The 15,494-nt window shown below is 38.0% G+C and overlaps 1 long non-coding RNA gene across 1 annotated transcript in view; it reads left to right on the top strand.

Annotated features, from left to right (window-relative positions):
* Nucleotides 1-3,621: 3,621 nt before the first annotated feature.
* LOC140683974 (uncharacterized) overlaps nt 3,622-15,494 on the top strand; it is a 93,612-nt gene continuing 81,739 nt past the window's right edge. The window contains exons 1-2 of the long non-coding RNA XR_012055698.1: nt 3,622-3,709; nt 4,414-14,457. This is a non-coding gene — a long non-coding RNA (uncharacterized lncRNA). The remainder of the gene's footprint in view (nt 3,710-4,413; nt 14,458-15,494) is intronic.

Genomic DNA, 15,494 nt, shown 5'->3' with positions numbered 1-15,494 from the left:
TGCTTGTATCAGTGCACTAACAATCATGTTTTCAAATACAACAACTATGAAAAGTTCTGGAAAAGCTAAGAGTCTCTGGATCTTGTTAGTTCAGATTATGAAATACAAAAAAGTCTCACAGAAGGATTTCAGTAAAAGAAAGTACATGATATCTAAAATGAGTTTTCTCACAGCAGCTTGTAATGCTTGCATGCACCCTGCCCTCTATAAACCACAGGCTTTCCTGCTTGTGCAACCATAATATTTTTTTTTTTTTTTTTTTTTTTACATCTGGGGTGATGATTTCTAATTTTAAAATCCTTCACTGAACTTCAGTAAACCACTTGTTGAACCTAACTCGCTTACTGCCTCCATGAAGTAGATCAGAGCAACTCCAGTTTCTGAGGGAATTTGGTTTGATATTCAGGGTTTGTGAAATCTTGTGGAGAGGTACCAAAGCCACAAATGTCAGCCTACATCTAAATCCCCCAGAGTTCAAAGAGATTCAGATTTGCTGCCTAGAATGATTCTGCTCAAAAATCCAGGCTGGTCTTTTATTCGTATCACACCCCATAAACGAAAGTCATAGTGGCAATTTCAATGTACTTAAGTTACGTGTAATTAGTTCCTAAAGCTGCCTGCCACTGAAAACAAGCATATTAAATTCAGACTTACAAAATTCCTTATGTCAAATCCCATTTAGGGGGGTGGGCTTTTTTGTTTGTTGCTCTGTTAGAAGCAGTGCTGTTGAGGTTTTTTCAGCATTGCTAATAAAGAAAAAAAATTTTACAAGTCCAAGTCATTAAGCTGTCAGGAAATCTATAAAATGCATTTAATGTTGTAGACCAGACTTAAAAAGAATTAAAACAGAAACCTTCATAATGACGCTTGAAGCCTCTGTGTAGTTAAAAAAATAATTAGACAAAAATATTAAGAAAGGATAGTGCAGGGAATTTTTTTCGGGCATCAGTATAAAAACTAACTTTTTTTTTCACCTCTGTCTGGAATATAGTAGTTACAAAAAAAAAATCAAGACGTGGAGAACATTAAAACTACTAGAAAATCTTATCAGATCAAATGCTCTACATGTTTTGTAAAAGATCTATTAATCTCATCTCACAGGAGCTGTCACTGTTACAACTAACCCTGGAGCTGTAAAATGAGCTGTAAAATAGATTTGATTCCATATATTACAAGTTCTGTCATTATGGGTAAGATTAACAACATAGCCTGATGGAGGTCCACTGCTCTTGCTGATGCAAGGATGTGCAGGGCAAGAAACAGCTTCATAATTATTGCTGTCTTAGTGGAAAGAAAAGGGCAAAAAGGGAGCACATTGAAATAATTATGAGTAATAGAGAGATGAATGCTCCGAGCAAGGGACTAGTGAAATAATTTAATAGGTACAGGTTACAGAAAAGAGTATGTCCAAAGTAAGTTAATGGCTTTAATACTGGAATAAAGTTCTAATGTCTGTATGACTGAATGATGTGCTAGAGCATTTTGTATTTGGAGATTTATCTTTAGAGCTTCTATCAGGATTATTTGACAGGCCCCAGTATATGTTCTGTTGTCATTCACACTTTTGAGATGTAAATGTCAAAGTACTCGTGTGTGAAGACAATTGGAAGTGCATCAAATCCTGGGATTTTGGAAGAAAGGTTTTCTGCAAAATATCTTTGCAGCTGAAAGCTAGCTGTGTATACATTGCATAACACACATCACTACCTGACATTTGAGTTAGTTTTACGTACATCACTTGCTTCATTATTACTCATCTGTTTCTGTAGGTCTTCTATGGCTGGCTTTTAACCAGGCGGCTGAGTACATAGCTCTTCCTTCATTTACAGTGGTGTGAATTGGGAATGAAGGTCTGGAAAAATGGTTTAGCCAGTTGGCAAATGGCACATGACAGTCTAATTAAATATACCTGGATTCCTAATCTTGAAGTGATTCCCATCCCCAGTATGGGGGGTGGGGAATTTTATTTCTGAGTTCAACAGCAAGGACATCTCCCTGCTGCTTCTTGGTGGGCATTGTCTACAGATCACAGGGACATCAGCTGGGGCATGGGAAATAACTCCGTTGAACAGCAGCCTCCACAATGTGTGTTTTGTTCCCCGCACCCACAGTTTTGTTTCCAGTCATGCACCTCCGCGGCATATTTACTGACACAAGTGTGTTCTGCACTGCCATGAGAAAACTCTGCAACTGGGATGTAGTGTGTCAGGAGCTGCGCAAGTACCAGCCTCCATTCAGCCACTCATGGGAAGGACCAGAATAGAGAAGGAGGTGCCCAGGGTGAAAAAAAAAGGTTGAAAAACACCAGAAAGTTGAAAAATATGTTTTGGGGTGTTTTCCCTATACTGAGTGGCTTGAAAGTATGAGCCAAAATCCACAGTCTGAGTGATCACTGCATTTCTTTAATCTTATTTGTCCAGCTCCTGTTAGGAAGAGACATTAAAAACCTTGTAGGAAAAGAGAGCAGAAAATTATGCAACTTAGAACTCTACTATCAGTTAAACTGTGCTACAATTTCAGCACGTGGCTATTTCACAAAAATTTCAATTTCTCATTTGTGCTATACCAGAAAGACAGCAAGAAGTAAGATTAAATGAGAACCCTGTATTATCTCCACTCAATCATACAAAAGGCATTAATATATTAGGTTTTCAAACTACATTTTTGCTTCTCTCTTCAGAAATAAAAAGGCCTCAATTAAATGAAACTGAACCTTAAGAAATAATGTTTTCCTCTTGCTGACTTTTTCCTTCTGCAGGTTCATGTGGGTTTTTAGTCACCATGGTAGCTATGATAATGAGGTTTATTTTTTTCATACACTTGCACACTTACACATAAATTACAACTGCAGAAGCCACATGTGTGTGGTGGGATGGAGAAATGTGTTAGCCTTAATTCTGTCAGGATCAGGTCCAATTATGCAGTTTGATTTTGCTTTTGAAGATGAAGAGATGAAACTACATGTGAGAAAGTAGCCACATTTCCACTCTAAGACGCCCAACTCATAATCCTGAGGTTTGTTCATATGAGATAACTACCCTTGGTCATGGCTCTATACAAGAGCAACTCTCATATAACAGCCGGTATTGCCTCAAAACACTCTAAGGGTTCTTGAAAGTAAGACAGACCTAGGCCACAGTGGCTTCAGTGCCCTGTGTCCCTGGCTTCCAGGAGTCTGGGATAATCTTTAAACAGAAATTTCATTAGTACAGAAAACCTGTTGATTTAAAAAAAAACCTGTTATAGTACAGAAAACCTATTACTTTAGGGTACCACATTTGATTTTCACTTTTCTTTAGGTCAACCAACACTGCAAATAGCTGAGGAAACATGGCAATGTCAGGAGCAAGGAATACAATAGATGACACCAAAATCTTGAGCTGCAGAAAAAGGATGATTTTTCACATACATGTTGTTTTTCCACAGAGGTTCAGATAGAGAGAACGCATTTGGGTTAATCTGTATCGCAAAGCAGTGACTACTGGGAACAGTTAATAACATTTTTGCTATGACTTGTTTCTGCAGTCCATTCAGTTTGGTGTCTGGTAGCAGGGCTGTGATCTCTAAGAGCTTGCAATCATTACATCTGAGTTCAGCTTCTCAATTTGTATTGGTGTTAACAGGGATCATGAAGCTTAAGAGCCGAGGCAGCATTTTAGAAATGAAGGAGTGTCGGATCACAGGGTACATCCCTTGCCAGTTCTCAACAGTAAGTTGTTATGTTTTTAATTGTCAGCTGATGCCACTGCTGCTGAGTGTTTGTTATGGCACTGGAATTAGAATGGACAACCAACTCAGGCCTATTTGTTGATTTGCCAGACCCAAGAACAAAAAGAAGATGTGGCATTTGAAAATAAAGAAAACACAGGAATTAAGGAGGAAAAGCTAAGGATTCTTCATGCTTAGTATGTAGTGGAAATTTGGGTTAATTTCTGTAGCAAAATAGCTCTGTGACCTCAGGTTCATAATTCTTTTTGTTAATATAAATAATTTTCATTGACAGATTAGACTTGTGTGTGGGGAAGAATATTTCTCTTTGGGCACAAGAAAAGCATTTGTTTTGATATGAATTGTAGATAAAAGCGGGGAGAATAAAATTATTTGAAATTCTAATGCCAGGGGTATTAGTCAGACTGCTAACTACTTCTAGGCCCCTTCATTGCAAGAGAAGCTCCGACTATTAGTATGCACCAAGGGTTTTTGAGATATCGTGGAAACATTGATGCTGCCCTGCTGTGGTAATTTACACACAGTATATGGTGTAATGGACTTTGATTATGTATACACCTAATTCCCTCCTTGTGATGGACTGTGATCTGATCTACATTCATAATCCTTTTGTAATGCAGTGTGTGGTTTCTGAAGGTTAATTGATAGAAATTGACTAATAAGGTATTTCGCTATTGGAAACAGGTGGCGCTTGTTTGGAACAAAGGCAATATGGAAGGATCTGGAAACAGCAAAGCTACGGTTTATAATTAGAGATACGTGATTTAAAGTGTGTCCTCAGAGGTAACTTACTATTGTGAGGAGAGACAGAACATCTCCAGAAATCTAGATGGCTTGTTTTTTCCACAGACCTTTTCAAGACACAGGTTGTGTTAAGAACAACACTGAGAAACAGCACCAGTGACCACAAAAATGCAGAAAAGTAGTGATTGACTAACTTAAATTAATATTAAAGAAACTAAATGAGCCCAAGGTATGTATATATTGCATCACTTATTTGTTCTGTTTCTTTCTTCCCCTACAGCCCCATCAAGTACAATGTGTATGCTAATTGTAGTATTAAGGGAAAAAAAGAGTGTGTATCCAATGAACATGGTCAGTCTGACTCTTGGATTGCTGTAGATCAAGTTAGCATTGATGTTTAAAAAAAACTTTTCTAAAACACAGTGAACATATAATTAATTGTGTCCTATCACCTTCAGTACCAGTGTCTTAACCCTCTGCTTAATGTTTTAAGCTGTGAGTTTATTGTAGAATCAGGTGCACAATTAGTCTGAGTATGTGATTATTGTAGCAAAGTGATTTTTGTGTGCTAGCCAAATTACTCTAAACCCTTAGTGCTTTTATTCATTGGATTAACATTTGGTGTTGAATAATTATATGGATATACCTCTCTTTTTGATGTCATGCTCTCAGACTCTTCATATTTTTGTTTTCTTGATGTCTTTGATTGTACTTAATGGATTCTGTCTTGGTGACTTTAATATAGTCAGAAATTCCTTAATTATTAATAGCATTGATACAAATATTTCACAGTATTACAGATCTGTTTATGAGTAAGTAATTAAAATATTATTACTTTAAACAGCTTCTTATTTCTAAGACCAAATAATAGTAATTTGAATAATAAAAAATGTTAATCCTAATTGCTACAGAGTCAGGAGACCATGTCTTATACAAGAAAGATTATATAAATTATAGAAGGGAGATCTGTAAAATATTATTTTTTTATATCTGTTAGTATTTTGTGGCTCATTCTGAGTACCTCATAGATTGCTTCTTGAAAATATTCTCTGTAAACATTTTAAAGCTTCAGTGTCACTGCTTACAATTTTCTGTATAACACACTAGGTCTTATTTTCACAGGAAATTCATCAACCACTCTTCAGCTGTGGTACAAAGATTGTGTTGAAAACACTTTTGACTTTAAAACGAGGAAAAGAAATAGCCAAAATCACTGGGAGTCAGTGTCTATGTGTAGTCACACAAGACAGACTGGTTGAAACTTCAGAGAGTGGTTTGAGGAGAAGCGGATGTAAGGCAGAAGACCATGGCACTTCTGCTTCTCATCACTGGCAAGGGATTTCTGAAGGCTGTTGTGCCTTTTCTAGGGCCAAAATAGTTTTCTCATGCCCAGAACAGAGATGGGGGAAATTATTAATGAACTAAAACCCCAACACTAAAGCAAATACATCAGAAATAGATGTCTTTCAAATATATTATTCATGGACTAATAAAACTGCGAGCTGGAATTGACATGCAGAGAACTAGAGTATATCGCATGCTGTATACTGTCCATGAGTGGTATACAAGGGCAAATATTACTAGAGTAGCACCATGTTAATCTTATTGATTCATGCCTTGTTTAACTAAGGGAAGGGTCTCTGCTCCAGAGGCAGATGCAGATCCATCAAAATGGATGTGTGTTACTGGTAAAGTATCTCATAGTCATAAGGGATGTTAAAATTTTGACAGTTTATATTCACATTTCTTTCAGTATCACTGGCACCTGAGCAAATTGATGTTTAAGATTTTATTCATGGGATGGTTAAAACACCCCCTCTTCGGGAACCGGGTTGTATATGAGATTTAGAGTTCTCCACAGGAGAATGTGCAGCCTTCTTTGTACAACTGGCAGCATTATTGTAATGCTGCTGCTGTTATGCTGAGGGGTTTTTGGATAGGATCCACCCTGGAGTGGTGGTCAGGATCCACTGCATTAGCAGAGACCCCATTGGATTTGTGCAGTCCCTGCAAGCTCAGAGCTCTGGTCTGTTTGCACAAACAGAGCCTTATCTGGATGGGCATGTGATTTTTTTCCCAACAGATCAGGATGTCAGGATAGAAGGATTCTATGCACAGGAGAAGAAGGGTGATCTTATGTTTGTCTACCTGTAGCTGACCTTCTCTCTGCATGTGCTCCAGAAATGCTTTTCAGGTGGAGGTCTGCCAGTGCTGCAGCTCTGGCTGAAACTAATTCCTCTTTGCTAAATTGGCAGAGGACTGACATTTAGGTAATTTATTTTTAAATAACTTGGCCTTATCTCATTAATTCTAGTCTGTCGGACAATTTTTATTGCAAGCATTGCTTCCATGTTTTTTTTTTTCCTCTGTATTTTTGATTACAAGAAATATCTGTAATACTCAAAGGCTTTCCAAAGCAGAAATTTGCAAGCAAACTCTGAATGGTTGCTAACACCCTGGGCCTCTGTAAGTAACTGAACACCTAATCACTCCAAATAAAACTAATTGCCACTAAGGAATACTATACTGAAACATCACACTGTCATAAATTGATATGTAAACTTTGGTAGTCTCAACACCAGCTGCTTTATTAGAGTTATTGTGACTATCTATCAAGGCTCAATGTCTGAACCCTCCTTGTGGATAATATTTCAATACAAAATCAAATCAAATCAAAAATCTCTGTCCTAGCATGCAGCAAATGCTTTGTTTTTTAAAAAACTTAGGTGTATTAAATTTCTTTTCCACCTGTCCAGATTTCTTTAGGAAAATGCTTTCAGGATAGCCTGTTTGATGAGCTCTCTGGCCATGCTGGTTCAGGTGGCATTGTTAAGATGAACGAAGGCTGTCATGAAAAACCATTGATTTGTTCTAACTCTAGAAAAAACAGACATGCTGCAGTGCAAACTTCTTTTTTGAAGCACAGAAAAGTTGGGAATTTTTGAGTGACAAGTCTGATGCCTCCGTTTTGGAGGTAAAACTCATGGATTGACATAAAAAAAACAGCTTAATGGGATGGAAAAGGAAGGGAAAATTATAATAATGATTAAAGAATGTCCAAAACAAGTGATTCACAATGCAATTGGTCACCACCTGCTGACTGATTGCCAGCCTGTCCTCGAGCAGCAATTGGCACATCTCAGCTAACTCCCCACAGTTTTATTGTTCAGCATGGTGCTGTATGGTATGGAATGTCCCTTGGGTCAGGTGGGGTCAGCTGTCTTGGCTGTATCTCCTCCCAAATTCTTGTGCACCCCCAACTGGCAGGGATGTATGAGAAGCTGAAAAGTTCTTGATTTATTGTAACCACTGCTCAACAACAACTAAAACATCAGTAGTATTCTCATCCTAAATACAAGCCACAGTAGTGTACCAGACATTAAGGAGAAAATAAATTCTATCCCAGCTGAAACCAGGACATTTGTCCACTTTTTTTTTTACTGCTCTAAAACTTTTCCTTTGTTTATAATAGAGCCAGTATCAAAAAATATCCTTGCTTTTGCCACTGCTTAAATACTCCCTGAGAAGCACTGATGACTCTGTTTCAGGTCAGTTTACTCAACTTCTCCATTAGGAACTTCATATTTAGAGCACATCTGTGCAATTTCTTACTTGTAGCTGCAGTATGGGCTCCTGCTGATGAGCACACCACCAAGGAAGGCTTTGGCCAAATTCAGCAAGGAAATTAATCAAGGACCCACCTAAGTCGAATTCTGAGACCTGGAAATGTCATCCAACCACACTTGATTAGTATACTTTGCAAGAGACCTGGTTTGCTTTGCCTTTGTTCTTTGCTGTTCCAGTACAAATCTAATAAATAAGCATCAAAAGATGGGAGATAATATTCCTGGGCCTCCACTGGCTTGAACACACAGAGTCAGAGATGTGAGCTGTGAGCCTGGACCAGTGTCTCCACCACACCAGCTGTGTCGCGATGCTGAATGAGGTCTCGCTGCCTTCATCTCCTCCTTCAGTTTCTTTGACATCCTCATGGGCTGGTGGGTTGGTTTGTTTGTTTGTTCTTGCTTTTTAGCACTGTGCTTCTTCTAGTGAGGTAAATAACAGGGAGGCCTACAATAAATTTCACATGTCTCCAGCATGATTGCTGAGGCCTGTGATCAATTCTCCATCTGAAGGTGTTTATTGGCACTTATTCTTGGGTAAACCAGATGTCACTCTTAAGTGTCATCATAACCTTTGCTCCGAAAACACACCCTCATTTTCCACCCATGCTGTTTCTGGTCCATCAGAACACCCAGCTCCACAGAGGTCAGTTCAAAAACTTGCATTATTTCAGTTAAATTTTAAACTGACTTGTGTTTAAATTTGCTGTGTTCCATAATGTTCTCCTGTTTTTGTCCTGAGCACTTCAAGTCAGTAAGGATCTTTTATAAAGAGAGAAATTGTGGAAGAGAATGTTGGTTTAGGCAATTAAAACTCATCATTTCCTAAGATCAGGGGATTGTGAGGTATCCTTTTTCCAATGTATTTTCAGGGAGCTTATACAGTAAAGTCGAGATAATGATGATGGAAATAATACAGTTGTCAAGAATTACAGATATGCCCAACTCTTCTTATGTTATTAGGAGATTACTTTTTTTTGCGTCTTCTCTTTTTTTTCACCCATCTTCCCCCCTGGAATATTCTTATCCAATGAATGCCCAAACATGTAATTTTAGATTGTGGGCTTTTGGTATGTGAGCATGCACTAGTGGTAGGGTTTCTGTATAATGACTTGATAAACCTGTCAGGATTTTACTAGTAATGCATAATAAATGTGGTTATTATAGAAGATATCCCTTTTCCAACAGTGCCTATTGGGTCTTTAGCAGGTTAGGAATGTTAATTCTTTTGTAATTCTCTTTCTCTCTTTTCTCCTCACCTTTTCTCTTCTTCTTCATTGATTAAGAACTTCAGTAGATTTTGGTGTCATATCTTTCAGTCATTGGGTAAGAAAAAGCACTGATGGTAGACAAGCAGTTTCTTGTAAATACTCACTTTATTTCTATTTTTGATAAAGTTATTGAAACTACACATATTGTGAATGGTTTAGAATGAAGTTCAACAATTTATTACATGTATTAATCCAGTTTGTTGTTATATTGCAACACCTCCTCCGAAGCATCAGTGCAAACCTATACCTCAGCCTTAGGCCACCACTGCTTTCCAGAGGAAATGTCATAATGTAGAAGACCTTTGAAAGCTGCCTGTGCTTTCTTCCAAATGTCTCAGTTGATTTGGTGGGAGCAATTGGCTAGAAAGCCCCAAGCTTTCATGCCAAAGACCTTCAATACTGCAAGAGCATTTCCTGGAAGCCTCTGCTACAGTAATCTTCTGTAGAGGATTATGCATTTTAAATAGCCAATTAGGTTGTGATTAGAAACAAAACCTCAACTGATCCCAATGATGGAAGGGAAGGAATGTAGGCAAACTGACAGCTGTTCATGAATGATTAAAGCACCATAAATGGTCAAGAAGTTACAAACAAAGGGACGAGGATGGGCCTGTAAAGGGAGAGGAAGAAATGACTGGTTTAAGGTCAGTTTTGAACTGGCAGCAAAACCCTGCCAATCTGGGTTCCAGATCAGAGCATTAAACACTCCTGCATTCTCTGAAATTATAGAAAATTGCCTGCTTTGTGGGGAGAGAGGAATTATTTACTACTGGGAGCTATGAAAACTTTGTATGTAACACATTTCCTAATTTTTACCTGGGTTTTGCTATTCTGTAAAGGAAGGTGCTTGAAAACTATGGTAGCTTTGAACAAATAGAGTAAGCAAATAGAGCTATGCAAATGTGTGTTTTTCAGTAGCTCCCACCATCCAAAAAAATCAAGTCCAGAAACAAGCTCACACATAAATTTAATTTTCAGAATGTGCCATACTGTTCAACTCTCAATTGAGAAAGCTGTAAATTAAATCTGTGTTCCTGTTGAAGTCCTGGTTGACAGAGATGATCCTCTGACATCTATTCAAGATACTTTCCTTCTTTTTCTATGAGTACATGTAAGCTTGATTACTAATGCAGATTATACCTTCTATCTTGCTGCATTTCAACTTTTAAGATTTCATTATGGGGCACATGTATTGTAAATGCCAGGACAAAAGTGTATTGGCTGAGGTCCTTCAGTGCAGACTTTCACATCACAAAGCATGGGCCAACACTGAACACAGTAAGTACTCTCTGTAGTACTTGTCTGTTTTTGAGTGTTTTTAAAATAGTGAAGATACAAGTAGAATCACGGATTTGTCTCCTTTTCCTTTTCAATCTCTGCAGCTAGAAGAAGCTCTCATTGGACCAAAACCATGTAGACTTCTCAGTGTCATGTTGAGAAAGGGATGCAATCACTTTGGTCTGCTGATTCACTGCATCCTAATCAATATTGTTGATGTACTGTATGTTTGAGCAAAACTGAATTTTTTTTAACTGTTGTTTCTGCCAGCTCCTGATCTCCATTAATCTGATGTAAATCAGGTTACTGAACTAAAGAGTCATTCTATTTCAGCCACCAAGCGGGATCCATATCTCATGCATTCTATTGCAATGGGTAAGAGAAGACCTAACAGTGTATGCAAAAGAAAAGCATCTATGATAACCTTTGCATGCTTATGAAATAGCCATGAACTGATCATAATTCTGTAGGAATGATAATATTATTTTTAATAAGAGTAATTTGTTATTAATGTGATTAAATCTTGCCGAGCACAAAGAATGTTCTGTTCTTCATAAAACAGAAGTAGCAGACTCATGAGTTTTGGCATTTGCCATTGCTGTTTGGGTTTTCTCTTTTTCTGTGTAGAACTAAAATAATACATATTGAACATTATCTTACGGTGCAATCAGGAAAACATTTATGTTCTCTTACAAAAAACGTGCGTGGAAATTTAAGTGAAAATGTGCATGCCAAAAAAAGGCAAAATACAGTTGACAGACTTCTGCACTATGCAGCAGCTACTATTTGAAATATAGATAACTAACAATTTTAATCTTGAATGAAACACAACTGACTTCTGTTTCATTCCTGGCCAATAAATGAGCTCACAATGTAGACAAGTGTGGTGAACCCAAGGGATTTACAGAGCATCATAAATGCATTTTATTGTGCACTCCAATGCTGTCATCTACAGCTAGCTAACAAATAAGATAGGTTTTTAATATAATCCACCATGTCCCTGCCAGTGCTCCTCATCTGTTACGTCATCTCGCTTTGGGCCAAGCGTTTGTTTTCCCCAGATGGCCATTGCAGAGCTGCTGACAGCTCTCCTGACTGAGAAGCTGTAGCACAGTGATCTTCCAATTCATTTAGCACTACTGACAAAGGAAAAGCTGTTAATTTCCCAATGCAAAAGCACTCTATCAGGCATTACATAGTGTCTGTGTTCTCAGCAGGATTGGCGTATGATAAGTCATAGCACATGCTTTCTGACATCTTCCTGCCTTTTGCTGCAGTGTAGGATTTCTCGGAGCTGAAATCAGGTGGCAGAAAAGATGTAAAAAAGCCAAGTGTGATATCATCAGCAACTGGTAGCAGTCATGGAATCATAAATAATATTTTGTAGACTTGGGTGAAAAAGAAATCCTCTTAAAGATGTGCACTGCAGCTCTTGCCTCAAATTTTGCCTTCCAGAGCAGCCTAGGTAGACTTTTGAAAGTGATACCTAGATGAGCTATTAATATCTAGGGAAATCTTTCTTCTCAGAGTGCATAAAAAAAGGCTGTTGTTAGTCAATTATTACATTCCATCCTATCTAATTGTGTCCATGGAGTATAGATGGATTAGGAAGTTGCTAAGTGCCTTTATTTGTCTCACAGCCTCACTCCCTAGTTAGTCGGATGTGTGGGAAATGAGAAATTCTCACTCCACGTGAGAGGGGCTTGGTAGACTGTGGGACATTATGTAAGATTGCTCTGTCTTGTGCGTGGGACGGCTGGGACAGCAGGAGCTGTGCCTGCCAGGATACACCCTGGGCCTCACCTTCCTGCGGGGGGCAGCTGAAGCAATCTGCTCCCTTTTATGAAAATCAAATGCAGCTGTTGGGCTTCTGGCAGCTTGTTAATGCAGCATTTGCTTAGAGAGACTGGATGCCTAAACTTCAGCATTTTGCTGCCAATATTTATTTTATAACTTTTTTTTTAAGCAATATATTGAAGAAAATTGTCTTTAGGGTATGACAACCAACTCTAAAACATTGAAAAATTGCAGGGAGGTTTTTTCTCTAATTTTTTCCAATACATAAATGTATAGGTGGTGATTGTAACTAATTTAAAATTATTCTGTTCATCAACTGTTACAGGTAGATTTAGCAGGACACAACTGAGGCTGTTCAGGTGCTACACAAAAGGTCAAAAAGTCACTCTGGCACCAGTAGACTGAGTGGTCCTCCCCCTGGTAATCTGCCCACCACAGTCATCAGGTAGTTTAAATTGTGTCCATCAGTGCCCGTAGCAGCTCTGAGTAAGTGCATTTATTTCAACTGTGTTATTTCAAGTGGGATGAATCTCAGTGCCTGAGTTCAAATTGGGTTTAAGACATAAAACAAAAATGTAAAAATCAAGTAACCCTTCCACTTCCTGATTCTTCAGCTTCCAAAATACTCCCAGTTTCTCCAGCTCTCCAGCTAATGCTTTTAGGGCTGAAAGTTTGAAAGTTACTTTATTCCAGAAACTGTTGTAGTGGAGCTGGCATAACTTCTTCAGGTAAAAAAACTGGTAAACCTGTAGAATAGGCAGCAGCCCCAGGTCTTTCTTCCTAATGCTGCTTTTTCCTTTGCTCTTTCAATAATAGGGGTTTTGAATTGAAGAATTACACCTTGTCATTTTGGAAGAAAAAGGTTAAGATGATTGTAGAAGGAAACAAAATAAAATGTGATATAGTGAACAGAGGACACTGAATTCTTGGATAACTACAGCAAGACCATTACAGTAGGGTTCAAAAAAAGATTAAGAAAAAATGCTATGTCAGTGATGATCGGTGAAATATAACACTTCATCTCTCACTCTATGTCTGTCTGCATCTGCTAAATATGCCACTTTTTTTGCTGTTTGGTTTTCCATCTGTCCTGTTCTCATAATTTGTGTTTTGGGATAATCTTGTGTATTTATCACTGGTATTGATCTTAAAGTGTCAACATATGCTTGTTTCTCTCTTCAAATATCTCTTGCAGTACAGTCAAGAGGGGAATTGTTTAATTGTATGATATGGGAGCTTCAGCACAGTTACCCAAAGAAATCTCACAGAACAGTTGAAGACAGGGAAATTGTTAAAAACTAAAAGTAGAATTATATATGTACATATGTAAAGGATTCAAAAATCAAGTTCTGAAATGAATGAGTTCCACTGAAGAAATTTTTTTTCTTTCCAAACTTGATTCATGAAAATACAGTAGCAAATGGCTTGCACAAACAGAACTGCTTCGTGCTGAGCACACTGAATTTTTAGACTATTTTTCTCAAAAAGTGTGTTTGTTCCTGACGTGCATAAGCCAGCCAGCAACCAGTACTCACATTAAGCAATGGAGAGCTCTTTATTCTGGTTAAGGAGGTGCTGCAAAAGACCTGAACAGAAGCTCTTCAGGAAACTAGGGAAAGACATATGTATGCTTTTCCTTATTCCAATGGCATTCCCAATTTAGAACAGTGGTCCATACTTGGTTATTAATTCCTCTCACACGACATACAATGTAATGTGGAATCTTTGCCAATAAAGTGTGGGCTTGAGATGTTACCTTGAAAAGTTGTTACTCATATGAGATTGGAGATGTCCCTATTCATAGCTTACTTATTAACAGTGGAATTGTTTTGGAAGTGTAACCCTCCAGGAGCTAAAGGTTAGATTGTTGGTAATGTAAACCCTTTTATTTTACATGATGGCTTATATAAATGCATTACATGAAACAGCTGAAATGTTATGCATAGCATTTGTTTTCCAGGATTGGCAGATATTACCTGAAATGTGCACCGTTACATGAACATCATCTTTTGCTCGTAAGTTTTGAATTTTGAAAAGTCTGTTGTTTCTGGGTGGTCACTCTAGAGATAGCTCCAAGCATACAAAATATAAAAAGTATGCATGAAATATGCCAGTATATTAAATTAACATCCTGAAAAAGCTCCCTTTTTAAAATCCAGATGCTTATATTGCTTTTGACAGACTCTAGGCGGTAAAGTTTTAACTTTAAAGAAGGGGCTTTCTGTTTCTGTTTTCAAGTTAAAAATAATGAAAGGAAAACACACTGAAATTCCCACATTATTAAATAAAACATTTAAGTGGCATGGAGCCAATCATTGTCACGCCATGAACAAATGCCTTACGGTAATATGTTCCATAACTGTTTGCTAAAAACTACCAATTTTAACACATTTGCACATGATTAGACACAATAAAAAGTTACTTATTGAAGTCAGTGCCACAGTAGTGTTACTTAGGCCCAAGGGGATGGAAACCTGAAGGAGAGGGGCAGTGTGAAATGGGTTCCATGCTGTGAAAACACATCGTCAGGAGAGTCCCTTTGTGATGGAGTTGGCTCCCATGGCCAGGAGTTCACGGGGCTGCCCCTGTGCTGGGGCGCAGGGCTGGGTGCATGCGTAGGGGGGATGATGTGGTGACGTGAGAGAAGGGCTGAAGAAGCAGCTACCAAGTGTCATTTTAAAATGCCCCTCCTTACCCAGGGACTGGCCTACCAACAGGGTACATTTCAAAATAGTTGGGCTATAATGGCAAGATGTTCCTCTTTCACTTAACAATCAAGGAAAAAGTTTGAAAGGTCTATATTTGTCGCTGCCTGCTCCTTAAGATGTGTTTATCTCTCTGAACCAAATCAGCCAGAATGAGACCAGTAAAAGATAGGTCTTTCTATTTGTAATGGAAGGAGTTCAGCTTTGTTATTTACATTTTCCTTACTGAAGTAGTAGAACATAATTTTCATAACTTGAAATTAATTTAGTCTAAGTGTATTTCTGCATAAATATTCATTTAGATTTCAAATATTTTTGTGGAAGGAAATAAAATTTAGATGAGGAAA

Source organism: Taeniopygia guttata, chromosome 4 (genome assembly GCF_048771995.1).
Source record: "Taeniopygia guttata chromosome 4, bTaeGut7.mat, whole genome shotgun sequence".
Lineage (NCBI taxonomy): Eukaryota > Metazoa > Chordata > Aves > Passeriformes > Estrildidae > Taeniopygia > Taeniopygia guttata.
The sequence above is the reverse complement of the archived record's forward strand: the minus strand, read 5'-3'. Positions and strand labels throughout refer to the sequence as shown.